This window comes from Canis lupus, chromosome 9 (assembly GCF_011100685.1).
Source record: "Canis lupus familiaris isolate Mischka breed German Shepherd chromosome 9, alternate assembly UU_Cfam_GSD_1.0, whole genome shotgun sequence".
Classification (NCBI taxonomy): Eukaryota; Metazoa; Chordata; class Mammalia; order Carnivora; family Canidae; genus Canis; species Canis lupus.
In genome coordinates this window covers 9,773,167-9,784,112 of record NC_049230.1, presented here as the reverse complement: position 1 = coordinate 9,784,112, position 10,946 = coordinate 9,773,167, and the positions used below count along the sequence as shown (strand labels likewise).

General features: G+C 36.2%; 1 long non-coding RNA gene across 1 annotated transcript; it reads right to left on the bottom strand.

Annotated features, from left to right (window-relative positions):
- Positions 1-2,329: 2,329 nt before the first annotated feature.
- On the bottom strand, positions 2,330-5,386 carry LOC119876627. Its single transcript, XR_005364253.1, has 2 exons — positions 5,334-5,386; positions 2,330-3,705 (listed from the first exon to the last, which is right to left on the bottom strand). It is a non-coding gene; the product is annotated as an uncharacterized LOC119876627 (long non-coding RNA).
- Between the last annotated feature and the right edge of the window lie 5,560 nt (positions 5,387-10,946).

Here is a 10,946-nt window from a genome sequence, read left to right as displayed (position 1 = left end):
TCCCTAAGTGGGCAAAACACTTAATTTTCTGAAGCTCATTGAGTGGAAGAAAAAACTCAACTAGTCTTTTTTTTTTTTTTTCAACTAGTCTTTTATTTCATTATCTTCAAGGTCAACCTCAGCTTTATAAGTTTATCATCTGTTAAAAGAAAACATAAACTTACTTCATTGTGTCAGTATAAAGGAATCACCTTTCTGCCTTGCCAATAGAATCATTGCTAAATTTTATATTTATATAAGTATTAAAATATTTCTTGGACATATATAAATCCTCTTTTTACAGTTAGGTGGAAAAATAAAGATTAGTCCATCAATTATATCAATTCAGGCAATTTACCAAATGAAATCAACAAGAATCACAGAGATTCAAGATATCAGTGACTCTAATCCTATAATAATTCTCTGATCAAGGTTTATTTTTTTCTTTAAATAATTGTTATAGTTGAAGTCGTTGGGTAATCCCAGCAAACAAAACTACAAATCCTATTAAAGAGTTTTTGCATACAATTCTGTATAAGAAATGCCTGATTAAATTTTGTCCGACAGAACTAAGTTGATGGGTAGTAGATTTGCAAATTTTTGAAAAGAGGGAATAGAGGGAGGAAGGAAGTAATTTAAGGTCATGGTTTCCAATTTGTAAAGTTCATTTATAATATTCTTTAGGGTAATTTGCTGATGACAGTAAAGCTTAAGGAGATAGATCAAGCTAATTCATTAACTGCTCTATCTTCTTGGAGAGGATTAAGAGATGGAGGAGCAATTGGTCTGCAGAATTTCAAGCACCAGGGGAGTTCTGCAGACTCAGTCTGTGGACAGAACTAGCAGACCAAAATGATAGATCATTTGGCTGAATTACCTCCTTCAGTCTCAGTAGGGTAATCACCATCATCATCTCAGGAATAGATTTTTTTTAAAATCCACAATAATAAGAATAGTAATAATAACTGTAATGGTAATAGGAAGAGTAACTCCTGACATGCATTAGTCATTTGCCAGGTGCTAGCTTATTTTATAAGAGGCTTCATTTCATTTCATCTTTCTCACAACCTATGAGAAAAATTTTATTCTTTCCCTGTCTTTTCAAGAAAATTGAGGTACAGAGAAGTTACATAATTTGGTCACAAATGAGGAGGCAAAGCCTTGTTTTAAACATAATCAGTCTGATTTCAGAACCACATTTTACTGTTCTTTATAAGTGGATTGCCAAGTTAAATGTTCTATCCCTTGTGTTTCTATTCTGTAGAGAAATAGGTAATACTTTTCTCTAAAGACAAAAATTACTTTCTAACACCCAGTCATTAGTGAAGAGGGACAAAATAGGATAAGAAAGGGGGCATCTGGGTGGCTCAGTTGGTTAAGCTTTTGGCTCTGGTCACAATCTCAAGGTTGTAGGTTTGGGCTCTACACTCAGACTCTCAGAGTCTGCTTGGGCTTCTTTCTCTCTCCCTCCCTCTGACCCTATTTACTCCTAAAGTAAATAAATAAATCTTTTTTAAAAATAGGATAAGATATAAGGAAATAAATAAAAGGGAAAATGGAGTATAAATTCAAAATATTTTAAGAGGCATGGACGCTAACTATTCTAACAATGGTGATTTGAATCATTTCTTTCTTTCTTGTCAGTTTGGCACACAAGCAAGTCATTCAACCTCTTTAAATTCCGGTTTCCTTTTTTAAAAATTAATTAATCTATTTATTTATTCATGAGAGACACACACACACAGAGAGGCAGCTATATAAGCAGAGGGAGAAGTAGGCTCGCTGTGAGGAGCCTGATGTGGAACTTGAACCCAGGACCCCGGGATCACACCCTGAGTCAAAGGCAGATTTTCAACCACTGAGCCACCCAAGCATCACTAAACTCCAATTTCCTCATCTTTACTTTGAGTATTATAAAGACCAATGATGTAATGTAGGTAAATAAACCTAATATAGCACCTAGATCAGTGAAATGATGGTGATTGCATTACCAGTGTTAGGATTAGAATGTTCTCTCCAAGCAATTGGATAAAAATTATGGAAAATAATTGTGTGTATTCTTTCAAAATTTGTTCCTGAAATCTTACCAAGTGTGTTGGAAGCTTCTTTAGTCTTCCATACCATGAGTGATCTAGGGAGCAGCAGAGTAGCAGGAGCTTCTTAAAAATGCAGACACTGTGGCCACACCTCAGACCTGCCAAATCCGAATCCCCAGGAGTGCTTTAAACGTTGAGAAGTACTGGTTCATAGAAATGGGAAATGAACTGATGGCGTGCATACACAGGCAGAGGAAACAGTGAAAATCCTTGATTTCTGGTTCAAATAATTGGAGACTGAAAAGTTAAAGAAGTTTTTCCCCTCATGTGTTTTATTGTTGTTGGTTTGGTTTGGTTTGTTCCATTGTTTATTCGAGCTAATAGAAACAAAAGGACCACAGAAGAGGAGATATCGGGAATAGGACACTTTAGTAATGGAACCAGGTCCCTGAGGTCTTCTTGAACTCAGAAAGAAATAGGATGGAACACAAAAGTATCTGGTTTGTCGAAGGGAATCCAGTCCTTCCAAGATAGAGAAGAAGGGGCCCAGATGCAATTCATTGTGTGGGTACCTCTTCAGCAGGAAGCTAAAGAAGTTAGTGAACAAAGAGCAAGATCTCAAGTGAGATGTGAGTAGAGCTGCCTTGAAGAAAGGAACAATGGTTTATGGAGGATGGGAGAGAGGGATAATTACAGATATAATGACCTGAAGAAATACTGAAGCAGGTATGAGGACTAGGACATTTGCCAGAGTGCTTCCCGGGCCTGAAAGAAGATGAGCCTAACCGGGAAGCCATCCTGCCAGGCTTTGGCTTACTTTGGTTCCAGAAAGGTGGAGAACTCTTTCTCTGAGAGCTTGAAAATGCAGGTCCATGGTGATTGATGGAATGGGGACTCTAACGTGTGTGATTCATTGGTCAGAAGATGAATTACAGTGGGTTGGATAGATGAGGTGAAAATGAGCCTGGTGGCAGGAATTATCCATATCAGAATAAGGAAATGTATAAGAGAGGGATGAGATAAATAAAGGCAGAGCACAATGGGCTCAGGGGTTATAGCAAGAGCCATGAAAGGCATTTGGTTGAACATCCAGATACTATGGAGACTCTAATTGTCATGTGCATTTGGTCCAAACTAGTTTTGAAAAAGAGGGCGAAAAGGAAGGAGAGAAAGAGAGAAAGAGAATGAGAGACAGAGAGGAGAACCGATTGCTTTCTGGGACAGCACTTCAGGCTCTGAAGTCAGAAGAGTACACCCTAAAGTATGATTTTATACTAGTAAGGCATCCAGGTTCTAGGGGCAACTTGCTGAACTGACTCATGCTGTGTGAATGCAGCCACCATGAAATGACAGTAGTATTTATGAGGGGCGACCCCTCTCTTTTTGCAATTCTATCTGACCCCTTTTTATAATGAAGCAATATTGTCGTGCTCACTGAATCAAAGCAGGAAACCAATAGAACAGAAGTAGGTTAGTGGACAAATAAGTCTTCCTTCCAAACAGGAAAAGAGCTGGAGGGAAGAAACACATCAAAATCAATAACAGAAAGTAAAAACAAAGAATCAAAACCTCACTTACTTGTTCACTTTAGGGTTTTCAGAGATGAAGCAAAATCTATCCAGCAGAGAAGTTCCCATCCCACCAAGGAAACCAATCATCTCCTCTGGCTTAAATTTCTATCAGTTAAAGACTGGTTTTTAAGTGAAAATTTCCAACTGACTGGATTTGAGGGAGTAGGAAATTAGCCAAAATTAGTCATCACCATCTTGTACCTTTTTCTGATCAGATTCTTTTCTTCCTAATCTCTAGATGAATTATTCCAGATAGTTGTGTATAATGTATATATTTTATTTATGTGATATGTATATATAAGTATAAATACTCATATATATGAGTTGATATATTATATATAATATATACTCATCATATAGAAAATATTACATATAAATAAATATATATACATAACATACTTATTCTTTTATTTTTTTATTTTTAAAAGATTATGCAAAATTGAAAAACTCTAAAAGAAAAAGTCTTCAGTGCAAATCATGTTTTCTTTCTGCCAATGACTTTCTGTCTCCTATTTCCCCACCTCAGAGTCACTACTATAAAGGCATTAGGTAAAAAATCTATAGATAATATGGCATATACCAATGTGTATAACCTCCCTTTATCACACAGTTTGAGTTACTCTTTCATTCTGCATTTTCACTTTGTCTTGGAAGTCAGTCCATATGGATACATACAGACCTTCCTCATGCTTTTCTGCGAGCTGTAGCTCCCTATTACTCCATTGGATGGAACCACCACTATTTGTTCACTAATCCCCTCTTACTGCACTGCACTTAAACATCCTTTCTGGGTGCTTTACCTTCTTAAGTAATGACACAGATGCCTTCTTGCACCTAATTATCTGCACACAACTAATCTATAATCAAGACCATAAGAATGGAATACTTTATCAGAATACCAGAATATCAGAATATGTAGAATTTGATACCTTTTGGCAAATTGTACTGGGTAAGAGCTATACCCCCTCCATATATGTATTTCAGTGCAGTTCCCCTCATTCTCTTTGATATTACACTTTCTGGTCTCTACTAAACTAATTTATTTAAAAATTATAGCTTTATTTTGAATTTTGAACATTTCATATTTAAATTTAATTTCTCTTTACTCTAGGAACTACCTGTTCTTGTTCCTTGCCAACATTTTCACTAGAATGTTTGGTTTCCCTGACCAACTTGCTTGAGTATTTTACACTAGCTCTTTTGCTGTCATACATGTTACAAAATTCATTGCCTGTCATTTGACTTTGTTCATATGCTTTTTTGTTTTTTTCTTTCCTTTTGGGCTGAAACATTTAACAAGTCTTTCTAAAGTTTTCAAAGACAAGCCACTATTACTAGATGAGGATGCTGAGTAGGGAAATCTGTTTCCAGGTGTCCCTAACATATCTCCACATCACACTTCCATTTCTAATGCCAAGGTACTGCCATATTTTGAGATTCAACACGCTTCCATCAAGGGAAGTGCCATCATGCCACCACCTTTCAGACAGTTTACATTTATAATGCTTATATTCTCATTTGGCTTAATTGCAAAAGGAAAGGGATTTCCAACACATTTTTCTCCAACCAAGGTTTCAAAACATGATTCAATGAAGCTACCATATATGATGTTGATAACTCATTGATTATGAAGACCTGACCTGGAATGAAAGCATATAGAATGGAAATGAAGGGTGCATTTGAGGGGGCAATAGTTATAAATAACTGGCAGTGTTCAGAGACTGATAAGGTAAACCCACAAGGATACAGGAGTGAAGCATCCAGAATGGCTCCAGTGGGGAGAGCACATATAGTGTAGTGGTAGAGCTGTTTCTGTGGAAAGAGAAGGATCACAGATAGTGAGAAAGTGTAGGAGCAAATTTTTCACGTATAATTTTTATACGCTTAGTTATATATTCAGTTTTTTTAAACAGCTGAATCATATATAAAAAATATTGTAAAACTGGCTAAGAGAAATAAACATTTAGCAGACCACTTAGCCTGCACTATGGGGACATATTATTTTGCAGTAAGTTATAATAGTTGTGTTTCAATAGCATTGAGATCCTTTATCTAATTGGATCAATTCATTAGGCCAAATGATGGTGCTCTGATGATTTGAAAGCCAGATATTGCTCTGCTGCCTTAGCCAAGTAGTTTACACCAGATGTTGAGACCTGGCTACACAGACAAAGCAGTCTGACCAGCTGTAGGGGACCTATATTTTGCCAGCTTCATGTGAGTTCTTATTGGCTCGGGCCCTTTATTCCTACAGAATTGTTTTGTGGCTAGGAAGAAACGCCGTCTTCGCAAGGTTCTGAGAAGCCACTGTTGCTGGGAGAGTTGCCAGAGAATGAGTGAAAAGCTAAGAACAGCAATCCATAGATTTGCTTTTAGGGCTTTGATACAGTACATTTCTGAAGGCAGTATGCCATTAGCTTGAACAGGGAGCAAAGCACCTGGTACTGAGCCATTTGCCAGTAAAACTGATGAATAATGAATGGGAATGCACGTAATGATGAGCCAAGAGGGAGATTTTTCTATGGCTTAATCTGGCTAATGAATTAACATTAATGAAATTTCAATAGTGTGGGTATCTACAGGTTTCAGGTGCTTGAATGCTGCCCATCCCCCCTCTTTACTTCTTAAATAGAAAACATCACACACGCTAGTCTACCGTGCGTACACTGTCAACCCACCAGATTCTAAAATGACCATAAATCTCTGTAGCTGGTGAATCTAATTCCTTGTCTCTGTGATTATTTATTATGGGTAACAAATATATTTGCCATAATGCACGCCAAGTGTGGATGAGTGTCTTGAGATCTATTTGAAGACCTATCAGTCATCTACCTATGCTGATTTAACTAAAAATCATCTGAGTTATAACTCTAATATGAGTCCATTTAAAAATAATGCCGTTTTTTACAAGCTCAGATATTTTATTATTCTTCAGCATTAATGTAGGCAATCTCCCACTCAGAAAGAGGAAGTGAACCTCTTATTACTCTAATCAGTTGGCTCCTCATTTAATTTTATCTAAAGGCATCTCTCAAAATTATCTCCTTACCCATTTCATCTAACATAGTGCCATAGAGCTAGCATATGATTAAATTATAAATGAGATCAGAGTTAGAGCTGTGAAAAATATGGGCAACATTCTATGTTGATCTCATCTATCCCTAAGGCCCCTGGTCCCTCACTACATACAGTGGAATTCCCATTTTACTCTGAGTGTCATGCTCCATTTATCCTTAGATCTCAAAGTGTATCTGACAAGGGTGATGTTGCACATTATAAAATAAGATTTCTCAAACTCTGCCCATCTGTTAGTGATACAGCAATCTAAGTGTCCTATATATAGAACATATATACATTTCCTGCATTGCATATTCTTTCAAATATTTGCACTTGGCATTGCAAGGTGTCCCACTGTCATAACAGACAAGTCATTCATTAAGCTGTCAGCACCTTGCTACCCTGCTCCCATAGAGGGCCCATTTCTATGTTTTCTGTTTCTTGTTGGATGACCTATTCACTCATCATGAGCTAAGCAGTTACTCTCAAAACGGGTGCAACTGAGTTGTTCATGTCAACATATGTAAACTAAAGTTCTGCTTCTTCATTTCTAGTGGTCCAACACTTGACTGGTGACTGGAGGGCACTAATGGATTGGAAAACCAGCTTGCATTCATGAGAGTTAAGTTGGTGTCAATATGATGCAGCTCTTGGCTGAGACATCTAAGGAAAGGGCATTAAAAGCAAAGAAGTAGAACAAACAAGTGACAGCAAAAAAAAAAAATACATGATTAATTGTAAACATTGTTTGAAAAGCTGAACAGGAATCAAGAAAAGCAATTAGCTACCCAGACTTACACATTATAACTATTTGGAACAGATTAAGTGGGAAATTGCAAAAATATATTTAACCTAAAAGTAAAGCATCTAATATGGCATTATATGAAAGATGAAAAATAATGAAAATTAATTTCTGGAAAATTAGAGCTCAACCCTTCTGATTTTTAGCTTTGATTTTGTTGTTTCTCTTTTAAGAGGGCTTGTCTTCCTGAGAAATTTCATGTTCACTGAAAAAATTAAGATCATTTCTTTTTTACTCATTCGACATCTTAGCATATAGTCTCTGAAATATTCAAACCCCTTTCCTTATTTTTCTTCTTGACCTTTTGCCTAATCTATGATTATTTATATTCTAGAGAGCAGAAAACTGAAAAAAAAAATGAGAAAATTAAATTGGCCAATTCGCCTTCTAATTAACAACTTGATTCAAGCTTGACAGAAAGTAGATTAAACTCATTAACTTCAGGGAGATCCGTGGTTAATCTGTACTTTCCACTTAACCATGCACTCTGCAGCATCGGCTCTAATAAAGATGAAAAGATTGATGATAAAATGTAAGAGACAAATATTCTCTATTCTCTCACACCATCTTTCTAAGTTACAAAGGTTTGGGTTTGTTATTATGGGATAGAGCTGTTGATGCATTATGTTACCTAAGATTTATTATTCTGAGCTTACTCTGGCAAAGGAATAGAAAAGACCACCTCACTAATCAATTAAGTCATTGCATATTTTATAGTGTGTACTTTGCTGTACTCACTTGAAATTTGGTGCTTAGGGAAATGAAATGTCTTCCTCCCCAGGACTATAAAAGAGCCATGAGAAAAAAAAGCTAATTCCCCATCCCCAACAACAAAAATATCAAATGGAGCCATCCCCATTCCAGAAACACAAATGAAAATATAGAGAGATTCACATGAAATCATTGTGTTAATTTATCTAATTAGTATTGCTTTTCTGTAGAACAATACATCTAAACTATTATGGTCCATGTTGGAATTAGATTTTTTTTGTCCCCACTATTTTCCAAGAGAAACCACTTTGTCAGACCAGAATGAGACATTGTCCTATTGTGGATTACTTGTTTTTTGCTATTCTGTAACTTAAAGAAGCTTAGCTTTACACAGTCAGTGCCCACCATAATAACACCATAACACCATTCCCCCATGATTTGAAGATTTAATTATATTGACATAAATGACAGACTCTAAGGAGGCCCCAATAGAAGTCACAGTAGGTTTTTGCAGTGTCTGTATGTATGTGTTTGTGTGTCTGTGTGTGTATAAAAATGTTATTCTCTCCAAGCTAACCTGCATTGAGTATTTTAGATTGAAAAGTGCATACCTTTGATTAAATATGTTAATATTCTATTTTTTAAGATTATTTATTTATTTTTTTATTTTTTATTTATTTGAGAGAGTTAGTGCTCTAGCACAAGCACAGGGGTGGGAGGGAGGGCAAAAGGACAAGGAAAGGGAGAAGCAGACTCCCTATTGAGCAAGGAGCCTGATACCAGGCTCTATCCCAGGATGCTAAGATCATGACCCAAGCCAAAGGCAGATGCTTAACTCACTGAACCGCCCAGGTGCCCCAAATATGTTGTTAATATTCTTATCTCTTCATGAGTATTGTGGTCAGAAATTCTGTTTGTAGGCAGCAACTGGTAGCAAGACCTGGAATAACTTTTGCCATAGGGATGGTGTTCAGCTCTTCCATCATGTAGCTAATGGTTTCTAGATTGTGTGGGGAAAAGAACAAGGGTAATAAAGAGATGATTTCATTCAAGAAATATTACCCCTAATACCACTATTTCAATCACAATAAATACAAAGAAAGCGTTAATGACAAACCACTTGTTTGGGGCCAAATGAGAAAATCTAAGGGAAAAGAAAAGAGGAAGTGAGAATGCTAGCCATACACTTCATCAGCCTATGTGATTTCAAGTCATCCTTACAAATCTCAACAGAATGGAGGATGATTCCTATTACTAGAGAAGGGATATCAAGGAGCAATCAATGGCTGGCCTGGTTTCTTATCCAAGAATTTGATCCAGCATTTTTCATTGTTTTATATAATTCTTATTGCATTGCTATTATTATTATTATTATTATTATTAATTATTATATTTCAGATACAATTGTGCATCTGTCAGAATGCTACTCTCTAATATATGTATCATTTCTCTTTTTAACATATGCATTATTTCTGATATCAATTGGGACATCCCAACTATTATTGCCTTCTATATTTTCATTCTCTCACTTTCCAATCAATCATCTTTTAAAAATGCATTTTTCAACTTCTAATTTTACAGTAAGTATGTAATTCAGAGATTATTTTTGGTCCATTTTTCCACTAAGACTTTCCAAGACACTTTTAATGACACAGGGTGAGTTAATGCCTTGTTTAAGGGAAAGAATGATGTCTGCATTTATCCAGCACCAAATCTCCAATACTTAGCAAATCATACAGAACATGGTAGGTGTTCGATAGCTCTGTGATTTGATGAATTGAAAGGAAAAAAAAAGAGAGAAAGAATAAGATTTTGAGCTATTTCTCTAGCTTGAAAATTATTTATAAAAATACTTTTTATTCTAATGTCAAATCTACATTAAACATTATTTCACCCAGGAACTATAGCCTCTATCAACCGATTCCAAGCAGAAACTAACGCAAAATAAAATGATAATTCACAAGCCCATTGGTCACTCAACCACTTTGTTCTCTGTGACCAAATCTTGTAATTATGGTGAGTACGGGGTATAGATTTCCCAACACATTCCAACTTCAGATATCCTCCCCTATTGTTCTGAGAAATACATTTATGGTTTCCTGACTGTATAAATGCTTTTCTTTTCTTTTTTTTTCTTTGTTAAAAATGCTTTAAATCGCTCAAGTTTTATTTTTTTCAAATTTTTTTAAATTTATTTATGATAATCACAGAGAGAGAGAGAGAGAGAGAGGCAGAGACACAGGCAGAGGGAGAAGCAGGCTCCATGCACCGGGAGCCTGATGTGGGATTCGATCCCGGGTCTCCAGGATCGCGTCCTGGGCCAAAGGCAGGCGCCAAACCACTGCGCCACCCAGGGATCCCATGCTTTTCTTTATTGTCATAGAAAATATGACCATTGTGTCCAAAAAAAGTTTGCATACCAAAGTCTTCTCTAAAAAAATCTCCAAAGCTGTGCTCTACCTCATGGAAATTAGGATAATTCCCAGAATAACACCAAAGCATGAGAATTAAAGTAGCAGAGCAGACAAAGTGATTAATGAAAGTAAAAGTTCATCTAGGAGACAAACTTTAAATATGAGCATTACCAAAGGGACAGATAAAAACAATTCCAAGTGAGAATCTGAAGTGTGAACCTACAGAAACATGGATCAGCAATTTTCTTGGATAAGTGAGAGAGCAGATTAGCGTATCAACTCTACCTAATGAGGATCTGTTGAAGATGCTCATGCAAGACAGTATAACGAGCATGGCCCTTACACAGAAACATATTAATGAAATGGGGAAACACAT